The sequence below is a fragment of the Carassius auratus genome, unplaced genomic scaffold (genome assembly GCF_003368295.1).
Source record: "Carassius auratus strain Wakin unplaced genomic scaffold, ASM336829v1 scaf_tig00009534, whole genome shotgun sequence".
Lineage (NCBI taxonomy): Eukaryota > Metazoa > Chordata > Actinopteri > Cypriniformes > Cyprinidae > Carassius > Carassius auratus.
The window spans coordinates 20052-31156 of NW_020524040.1; positions in this window are offsets into that span (position 1 = coordinate 20052).

An 11105-nucleotide genomic window follows, 5' to 3' on the forward strand; every position below is an offset into this window, starting at 1 on the left:
CGTAACTGTGGGAGGGGCGGTAAAATAACTGAGCTGCTGTAATTTTACGTTCCTTCCTTTAGAGAGCGATAAAGTGTCTTATACAGTCAAACAAAAAAAATATAAAAAAAATATTCAGACACCAATTATCGATATTTTTTTTACTAGAGGGTGAAGGACACTGTAGTTCATATATTTAAGTGAGGATAGCAAAACAAAGTAAACTGTGACATATTATACCCAAAAATTCTTCATACAGTGGACTACCAGTAAAAGTGATCCAAATAAAATGTGGGACAACAATTTATTCAGACACTTTAACCTGACATGTTTTTGCTTAAGTGTTATTTGACATTATCTATGTTAATTTCTTCTAACACAGTTTAACGTCTTAATCTGTTCTTGTCATATGTTATACCACATTTTATAGGTTCTTGTATTTTATTTCCATTTTCTAAACTATAGTGAATAAATTGTGATAATGTGTGAAATGTTGAAGGTGTAATAATTAATAAATAAATAAATATCTAAATACATTTTGGTTTGAATTTACATACTAAAAAAAAAGAGCCAAAATGGTTAATGAACTAGGCCAAAAATATCATCCTTTAAGACATTCTATACAGATCCTTAAAACTAACACACGTGACCACATTGAAAATACAATATTGTGTGTGTGTAAACTGCTCAGGGTATGTGGAGAGTTAAGAATGAAGATAATAAAAAAGGAAAAAAAAGGAATTTGATTAAAAAAGATTATTTACAAGTCTGATAAAAATGTATTTGTATTGACGCAAGTGGAAGAACATGCAGGTAAATGTAAATATTGTGAAATGTATGTGTGTGCATCTATAAATATATTTTACAAATGTAATTTTGAAATAATTAAAATACAGAAACATTAAAAACTGCATCTTAACACAATAAACCTTAAATGGCAATAAATTAACTTAAATACTCAATAGGTGGCTTCTTTATTTTTTTTATTTTTGTTTTCCCTGACTCCCGTAGACTCCTTCAAGGCCTGTTAACCTTAAAAGCAGTTACTCTTGAAACATCACACATGGCTTGTATCATACGAGCACATTATTTCACTAATAAGTTCTCATGATGTCCTTGCTCTAACAGCAGCACGGAGGAGGATGAGAGTCAGAGGGTCAAAGTTCAAAGTAACTTAAATACAGCTAAGAGCTCTATTATCAAACTCTAAACAGCAATATTGGAGTTTGCTTAAATCCTCAGACTTTACTTGTTTGGGAACTCTAAAACTTTCTTAGCCATTAACTCTTCCATGTCTTGTAGGATCCAATCTTTCCTGTTGTAGGTCTGTATCTCATGCTTAGTAAGATGTCCTTCCTCTGTCACATACAAGGTTGCTGTTTTCTTCTAGCATTCTTCCTCTTCACATCTCCACTTGAGGTTGCAATACATTTACATTTACGCATTTATCAGACGCTTTTATCTGAAGCGACTTGTAGTGCATTCAGGCTGTACATTCTTTTACCAGTATGTGTGTTCCCTGGGAAATGAACCCACAAGCTTTGGCGCCACTAACACAATGCTCTACCACTGAGCCGCAGGAACTATACAGTCTAGCCACCCCACTTGTCAACCCTTTGTGGTTGATTACAAAGCATGACGCTCATCTAACTTCATAGACAGTAAAGCTTAAGAATACAAATGATTTAAAATGGAAATATACAATTATCAATTATAAAACGTTTGCAGCAGTATTTAAATGTAAACAGTACAAACAGAAAACAAGGTAATAAAACAATAAGAGTGAATTTAGTTTTCCATGTTCATTTGTACTGGGCTACTTTTTAGTTACAGCAGCTTTCACTGTGTTGCTGTGAAGTCAGTTGTGCAGACAATTTTGGAGGCAGAGACAGACTGTTGGGAAGAACTTAAACTGCTGGAATAAGGATTTTTAAAGGGTTTGTGAAGGAAAACTTGCAGGTCAAAGGGAATTAGTGTTTAAGTGCATGTATCGCCACAAGGATGCATATAATACTACCTGCCTGAAATCGGCAGGTGTTCTTCAGGTGTCAGAGTTGGGATGCTGGACAAGTTAAACCTACAAAACAAGCAACATTAATCAAACATGGTGGTGTCAATACTCAAGAAGTAACAACGCAAATCAGAAATAAAAACAAACAATTCCTTCAATAATTCTGAAATGTCAAACTTTTTCCACAATTGCTGAAAACACCTCAATGTGTAATATAAGGTTAAAAAATTCCGTCATGTCCAAATTTAACATGAAGAGGGGTGGTCCACTGAAATATATATATACATTTATATGGAAAACTTTTTTTTTTTTTTTTTGTTATTTGGCAGGTGCTGTTCCTGGCAACAACAGAGTTGGACTTGAGGAATGCAGTTCGGAAGCATTTAAACAAATAAATAAAACCAATAATGAATTTCCTTTAAGTTCACTGTTGGTTGTTTTATTTGTTGAAATAAATAAAACAATGTTATCATGTATCCATAATGTTTTAATGTTAAGTGTGATAAGATGCTCTTGATTTCTATTCGATTTTTTTCTTTAAAATATCTTAATATCTTTACAAAAATATTTACATATATATTTACATTTTTGTATTTTTATTATCTGAAACTGTTAAAAATTTCTGATTTTAATCATAATACTTATATTTAAGTGTATTGTATTTAATTGATTTTATTTTGTCATTAATTATTTTGTATTTGTATCAATATGTATTGTCTTACATTAGCCAAGTTGTTAAAATTATTATTTTTCTATATAAAAGCTGTATATTTCATTTGTTTGGATGGATTGCCATTTTGTTGAGGTATATATTTAGGCATTCATTAGCTGTATTTGATGACTGGTCTATTCATGGGCTATGGTTGGAAGTCTATTCAATTTTCACTGACAGCCCATATTCAGCCTTGTTTTAGCAGACATCTGGGCTGTGTTTAGACGGCTTATAGACAAATCATTTTGGAACGCATTTTGTAATCAGACTTTTAACAAGAGTTCAGGAAGTTGAATAATGTGTCATCATTAAAGTGATCAAAGCTGACCATGAAAACAGTCAAGATGCCAAATGCATGACAAAAACTTCACAAGGCTACAATTTCAGTGAATAACAGATAGCTTTGTGTAGGCTACTGCTGTAAACAGGAAGTCTATATTACTGCAGAGTACGAATTAGATTTTTCAATAAGCCCATCTACTATTTTTGCTATATATTTTTAAATGTGTCGATTGACAAAAATCAAATGCATAATACATATAAAAAAAAATTAAGACACTAGCCTACATGTTATTTGATATAAAAATTAATTGATAATAATTGTTTAAATTAATATAATAATTTATACTTTTGACTCATCCCTTTTATTAAAAATTGTTTAACACTAGAAATACCTAGAATGGCCATAACAGTCATTCTGTCCGTTCATACTAGACTGAACTGAATGCATTATATATATATGTATATATATATATATATATATATATATATATATATATATATATATATATATATATATATATATATACATACATATATATATATATATAAAATAGTTAAATTAGAAGCTTCTTTTGAGGTTTTACCTTATGGTACATTTTGGAATAAGAACTTGCATAATTAATTAGCATAACTGCACAAGTTCATAGTTAATAAAATCTTTAATTACAAATTACGTTAGTTATTCAATAGAAAGAAAATTCAGTAAAACAGTGTTAAAGGTGTATGGATTTGTATTCGTAATCTTGCTCCTTGGTATAAAGGATAAAATCTGTTGGTCCTCGTCACTATCAAAGTTGCTATTCCTTATATTATACAAGCAGAATGATTGCTATGAAAGGATCGAGGCAATAAGCGCTTGCAATCATTGTGTTCTTTTTAGCAATAGTTACCTCCAAAGAAAGAAGTGAAGCCATCTTCATTATTCAGGAATGGCAGCAGGTTGGTGTGTGAGAGCATCTGCACACACACTGAGGAGAAGACTTTTGGACAAATACCTGTTGTCAAGAAGGGCAGCAAAGAAGCCACTTCTCTCCAAGAAAAATAAAAACGTTAAACATTTACTGAATGTTGAACGTCAGAGGTTGTGGTGCCTTGAAAGTCCTCACATTAATCCATGTGACTACCCAGAGGAAGTGTGCTTTACGCAACAGATGCTAATAAGAGCGTGTCTGTGTCTCCTCTCCACCAGTTGCTTGTTATTTTGTCAGAGAGTTTGGGGAAATGAAATGTTTTTGTTTATCTTTGATGACAGAGATAACTTGATAAACAATGAAGCTGACAACTTTATTAATGGCTGTTTCTGAGAAATTCTTTGCAACGCATGTCAACAGGAAACATCAAAAAAAATTTCAGATCAAATCCACATTACATAACTCCTAATAACTGTATGTCCTCCAATGTATCAAGTAGCTATACTGGAATATCAAAGTGGAGCTGAACATTATTTAATATTACACAAAATTTAAACCCTCTGTCTGTATTGCAAGTGTACTATACTCTCATTTAGCTTGGAAGCAACTTAAAACAGGAAAATGACAGCTCAAGCGAATCAAATTCATGAATTAGATAGTGAAAGAGAAAGAAAGCAGGTTAGTAGACCAAAAGAGGAGTACAATGATTTATTTCTTAAAAATGGTAATGATTACATTAATTGCGGAATCGGCTCATGTGTTGAACCCAATTAAAATAACTAAAGCTCTTAAAAGAAGTGGTTGGCAAGACTGATAGTGCAAGTAAGATATGGCAGATTACTGTTGTTGTGTCATGATAAGAAGCAACAAAAAGCTGCAGTAGGACTGAAATCTCTGCTGGGAATAAAAGTATCATGTACAATGATGGAGGAAAGGAAACGGGTGAAAGGAGTGATAACAGGGATAAGATCTGAGGTTACATTTGAGTCTATCAAATAAAATCTTCTATCAGGGGCAGTAGTAGTAGATAAATTAAGTAGAAAAATTACCTGAGAAAGTGTATCTAGGATATTTGAGTACATTCCACGATCTATAAGATGCTTTAAGTGTCAGGAGTTTGGTCACGTAACTACAGTACAGTATGCAATGGAAAACAACGCTGTGCTAGATGTGGAGGAGAGCACGAGTCAGAAAGTGCATGCAGTGAACCCAAAATGTGTGATTGTGGAGAAAACCATAGTGTGGGTTATGGAGGATGTAAAGTTAGAAAGGATGCTGTGAAAGCACTAATTATATTAGTATCTGAAGGAGCATCATATGTGGAAGCTTTAAACCCGGGGTACTCAATAGGTGGACTCCGGTACGCATCCGGACCCAGGTGCGGTTAAATCTGGACCTATTTATCTTTGAGGCGTCTACTCGGTTTGGCTGCTTCATCTTTGTCCAATCACAGTAGCTGTAACAGCGTCGCTATAGCAACGTCGTCACTACGTCACTCGCTCGCTCACTCAAGGCAGCCAGAAGTATCAATCAATCAATCACCTTTATTTATATAGTGCTTTAAACAAAATACATTGCGCCAAAGCACTGAACAACATTCATTTGGAAAACAGTGTCTCAATAATGCAAAATGATAGTTAAAGGCAGTTCATCATTGAATTCAGTTATGTCATCTCTGTTCAGTTGAAATAGTGTCTGTTTTAATTTGCAATCAAGTCAATGATATCGCTGTAGATGAAGTGACCCCAACTAAGCAAGCCAGAGGCGACAGCAGCAAGGAACCGAAACTCCATCGGTGACAGAATGGAGAAAAAAAACCTTGGGAGAAACCAGGCTCAGTTGGGGGGCCAGTTCTCCTCTGACCAGACGAAACCAGTAGTTCAATTCCAGGCTGCAGCAAAGTCAGATTGTGCAGAAGAATCATCTGTTTCCTGTGGTCTTGTCCTGGTGCTCCTCTGAGACAAGGTCTTTACAGGGGATCTGTATCTGGGGCTCTAGTTGTCCTGGTCTCCGCTGTCTTTCAGGGCAGTAGAGGTCCTTTCTAGGTGCTGATCCACCATCTGGTCTGGATATGTACTGGATCCGGGTGACTGCAGTGACCCTCTGATCTGGACACAGACTGGATCTGGTGGCCACGGTGACCTCGGAACAAGAGAGAAACAGACAAATATTAGCGTAGATGCCATTCTTCTAATGATGTAGAAAGTACGGTGTTATGTGAAGTGTTCCGGTTCCAGTTTACCTAATTAATGCAGCCTAAAAATCCTTTAAAGGATTTGGATATTAAAAGCATATTAGTATGTTATGTGTATGCCAGGTTAAAGAGATGGGTCTTTAATCTAGATTTAAACTGTATCTACCGATCACATCATCTGGGCCAGGCGGGCAGGCATTCTCACCATTTGCTAGTAGTGCAAATATCGATAACCGACCCTTTTTTTTTTTTTTTTGCTGACTGAAAGTGAAAATGGCATGCTCAAAGTTGGCCGTTGATAAGAAAAGAAAAGTGGATTTTGAAAACCGCGAGTTTAAGAGTGAATGGACAGAAAAATATGCATTCGTGCTCCCCGCGGGAAGCAGAAAACCAATGTGTTTAATCTGCACCGAGACGGTAGCAATCATCGAAAGTGGTAACGTAAAACGCCATTATGAAACCAAGCATGCACATTTTGAACAAAATTACCCTCAGAACACAGAGGTAAGGACCATAAAAATAAACCAGCTGAAATCATCCTATGAAGCTACAAGCAGTGTATTAGTTAGATCAGCCACACAACAGGAGCGGGCAACGGAAGCCTCACTAAGAGTAGAATGGGTCCTAGGAAAACACAAGAAATCCTTCTTTGATGCTGAAATTTTCAAGGAGTGTATGAGTGAAGTGGTGACTGCTCTGTTTGAAGGCACTCAAAAGGAAGAAATAATCCAGAAAATGAGCTAAATACCCTGTTCTGATTCCACTGCTGCAAGACGAACTGAAATACTTGCTGATGACTTGCTTGAACAACTTAGCTTTGCTATTAAAAAAGCCAAATTCATTTGGCTGTGGATGAATCCACAGACAACACAGACAATGTACAACTCATGGTCTTTGTCAGATTTTTTGATGAAGAAAAGGGAGAATTTCATGAAGATGTTTTGGGTCTCACAAACCTCCAAGGACACACAAGGGGGGATGACATTTATGAAGCAGTGACACAGATGCTTAGAGATAGAGAGATAGACCTGAAGCATGTTGTTTCCATTGCTACTGATGGTGCACCATGTACAGTATTGTTCAAAATAATAGCAGTACAATGTGACTAACCAGAATAATCAAGGTTTTTAGTATATTTTTTATTGCTACATGGCAAACAAGTTACCAGTAGGTTCAGTAGATTGTCAGAAAACAAACAAGACCCAGCATTCATGATACGCACGCTCTTAAGGCTGTGCAATTGGGCAATTAGTTGAAAGGGGTGTGTTCAAAAAAATAGCAGTGTCTACCTTTGACTGTACAAACTCAAAACTATTTTGTACAAACATTTTTTTTTTCTGGGATTTAGCAATCCTGTGAATCACTAAACTAATATTTAGTTGTATGACCACAGTTTTTTTAAAACTGCTTGACATCTGTGTGGCATGGAGTCAACCAACTTGTGGCACCTCTCAGCTGTTATTCCACTCCATGATTCTTTAACAACATTCCACAATTCATTCACATTTCTTGGTTTTGCTTCAGAAACAGCATTTTTGATATCACCCCACAAGTTCTCAATTGGATTAAGGTCTGGAGATTGGGCTGGCCACTCCATAACATTAATTTTGTTGGTTTGGAACCAAGACTTTGCCCGTTTACTAGTGTGTTTTGGGTCATTGTCTTGTTGAAACAACCATTTCAAGGGCATGTCCTCTTCAGCATAGGGCAACATGACCTCTTCAAGTATTTTAACATATGCAAACTGATCCATGATCCCTGGTATGCGATAAATAGGCCCAACACCATAGTAGGAGAAACATGCCCATATCATGATGCTTGCACCTCCATGCTTCACTGTCTTCACTGTGTACTGTGGCTTGAATTCAGAGTTTGGGGGTCGTCTCACAAACTGCCTGTGGCCCTTGGACCCAAAAAGAACAATTTTACTCTCATCAATCCACAAAATGTTCCTCCATTTCTCTTTAGGCCAGTTGATGTGTTCTTTGGCAAATTGTAACCTCTTCTGCACATGCCTTTTTTTTAACAGAGGGACTGCGGGGGATTCTTGAAAATAGATTAGCTTCACACAGACGTCTTCTAACTGTCACAGTACTTACAGGTAACTCCAGACTGTCTTTGATCATCCTGGAGGTGATCATTGGCTGAGCCTTTGCCATTCTGGTTATTCTTCTATCCATTTTGATGGTTGTCTTCCGTTTTCTTCCACGTCTCTCTGGTTTTGCTCTCCATTTTAAGGCATTGGAGATCATTTTAGCTGAACAGCCTATCATTTTTTGCACCTCTTTATAGGTTTTCCCCTCTCTAATCAACTTTTTAATCAAAGTACACTGTTCTTCTGAACAATGTCTTGAACGACCCATTTTCCTCAGCTTTCAAATGCATGTTCAACAAGTGTTGGCTTCATCCTTAAATAGGGGCCACCTGATTCACACCTGTTTCTTCACAAAATTGATGACCTCAGTGATTGAATGCCACACTGCTATTTTTTTGAACACACCCCTTTCAACTAATTCAACTAATTGCCCAATTGCACAGCCTTAAGAGCGTGCATATCATGAATGCTGGGTCTCATTTGTTTTCTGAGAATCTACTGAACCTACTGGTAACTTGTTTGCCACGTAGCAATAAAAAAATATACGAAAAACCTTGATTATTCTGGTTAGTCACATTGTACTGCTATTATTTTGAACAATACTGTATGATTGGGAGAGAGAGGGGATTGGTGTCACGCTTGAGAGCTCACCACCCTGACCTCATGGCATACCACTGCATAATTCACCAGATGGTTTTGTGTGCCAGCCTTGGAGAAAAGTATTCAGAAGTAATGACAACTGTCATGAAACTTGTCAACTATCTAAGAGCATCTTCTGCCCTTCAACATCGTTTGTTGCGCTCATTTTTAATAGAGGTGAATGCAACATTTGATGATTTGCTCCTTCACAACAATGTCCGGTGGCTTAGTAAAGGCAAGGTACTGGAGCGATTTTGGGCACTGCGGAAAGAGCTGGAGACATTTCTATTGAATCAGAAGAGTGCAAAAGCCAAACCGTTTGTGGATTTCATGAAGAATGAAGAAGACATGGAAGTTGTTGCTTTTCTAACTGACATTACTTCCCATCTCAATGACCTTAATATAAAGCTCCAGGGCAAAAACACCACAGTGTGTGACCTCATGTCAGCTGTCCGTGCTTTCCAGAGGAAGCTGGAAGTCTTCAAATGTGTCTTACAGCAGGACCTGCTTCACTTTCCAAGACTTTTGGATCAGACTGCAGGAAAACATCACCATCACAAATATGCTGAATTCCTGGAAAAGCTGATTAAAAATTTCCAAACTCGCTCTGAAGATTTCCCTCCGGCAAAACACGTCTTGCTGTGCATTGAAAATCCATTTATTGTCAAAAATGTTGCAGAATTCTCAACTGAAGTCACAAAAGTCTTCCCATGGGCCAATGCTGCTTCTCTCCAAACAGAGCTAATTGAGCTCCAAGAAAACATAGCACTGCAGGAATCTCACTGTGACCCTGTCACCTTCTGGACGAAGATGGTTACCGCAGCAGGTGCTCCTCAGCTCCTCAGCTCCTCAGCTGTTGAAGACGGCCAGTTTTGGGGAATGCCTTTTTTGTTGTTGGAGTTCTGTGTTTGGAATTTGACGGTCACTTTTGTGGACCTCAGACTGAATGGAAAATTCGTAAGTGGACCTTTCAAATTTATATTTGAGTACCCCTGCTTTAAACAGTGTCCAAAAAAATCTGAAGAGGAGTGCAGGAAAAATAGAACTGGTGTAAAAATCCTCTACAGTGGATGAACAAGTAAGCAGTCGAAGAATAAATGACAATGCAGTGTTGATTGATAAGATGTCATTCAATACAGTTACGGCGGAAGTCGTCAGTTGCTCAGCACAAAAAGAAAGAATCAGAATAATCCTGAGGGGAGCTGGGAAATATTTGGATGTGGAAGGAGTAACGGTGGATCAAGTAAATGAGAAATTAAAGGTTCAGATCTCAAATACACAAACAGTATGTGGTGAATCATAATGATCTTATAAGTGATATCGATATTAGCACCACAGTGGCTCTGCCAGTATATAAACCTTGGCTTTTTTCTATGCCAACAGTTGATTTGCAAATATTTAATTTAATAAATGAAAACCAGAAATATGTTCCAAAAGAGACAATAGTGCAGCAGCATTTAGATTTAGTCATTACTTTCAGTTTTTACAAATGCATACAGATGGTTCTAAACACCCAGAAACTGCTGCCATGTATATTCCTCACTTTAAATATAAATCTGCTAACAAGAACTGCTAAAAATTGTATATGCAGAAAAGATGATCTCTATTCAGATAGCTTTACGGCAACTGAGAATTATAGCATAATTTTTTAATGGGTGCCTGCTCATGTTGGAGTGGAAGGAAATGAGGAGGTAGACAAGATAGTGAAACAGGCACACAAACACTACATGTACCCTTGAGTAAATCAGAAATGAAAGGTTTCATTAAAATAGCTGTCAGAAAGATATGGGAAGAGAGATGGGATAAAGCTAACAAATGGCGACATTTGTGTAATTATATATATATATATATATAATATATAAGTGATTTTAATACATATATATAAACAAGTAGGCCATGTAAGAACTGCTAATAGATATCTCGATTAAAAATTTTGGACATTCTGCACTTAATAAATCACTCCAGATGACAGAAAGACATGAATCTAGTTAATTTAATCATTGTGGGGACTTGTACTAGAAACTGTAGAGCATGTGCTGATAGGGCATATGAAAAGGCATTCATGATATTAAAAGACATTACAGAATGTGTTAAACAGTTGTCATAAAGGTTATAAAGCTCTTATTAATTTTTTAAAAAGAACAAATGTACAGTATATAATAAAATATTAGTAAAAGGATTAAATGCTTGATATGATCGCCTCCAAAAGCTGGTTTGCTAACCGCCATAAAACATAAAAAGAAGGGAAATTAGTAGTTTAACAACAAGGGAATGGGACTTTT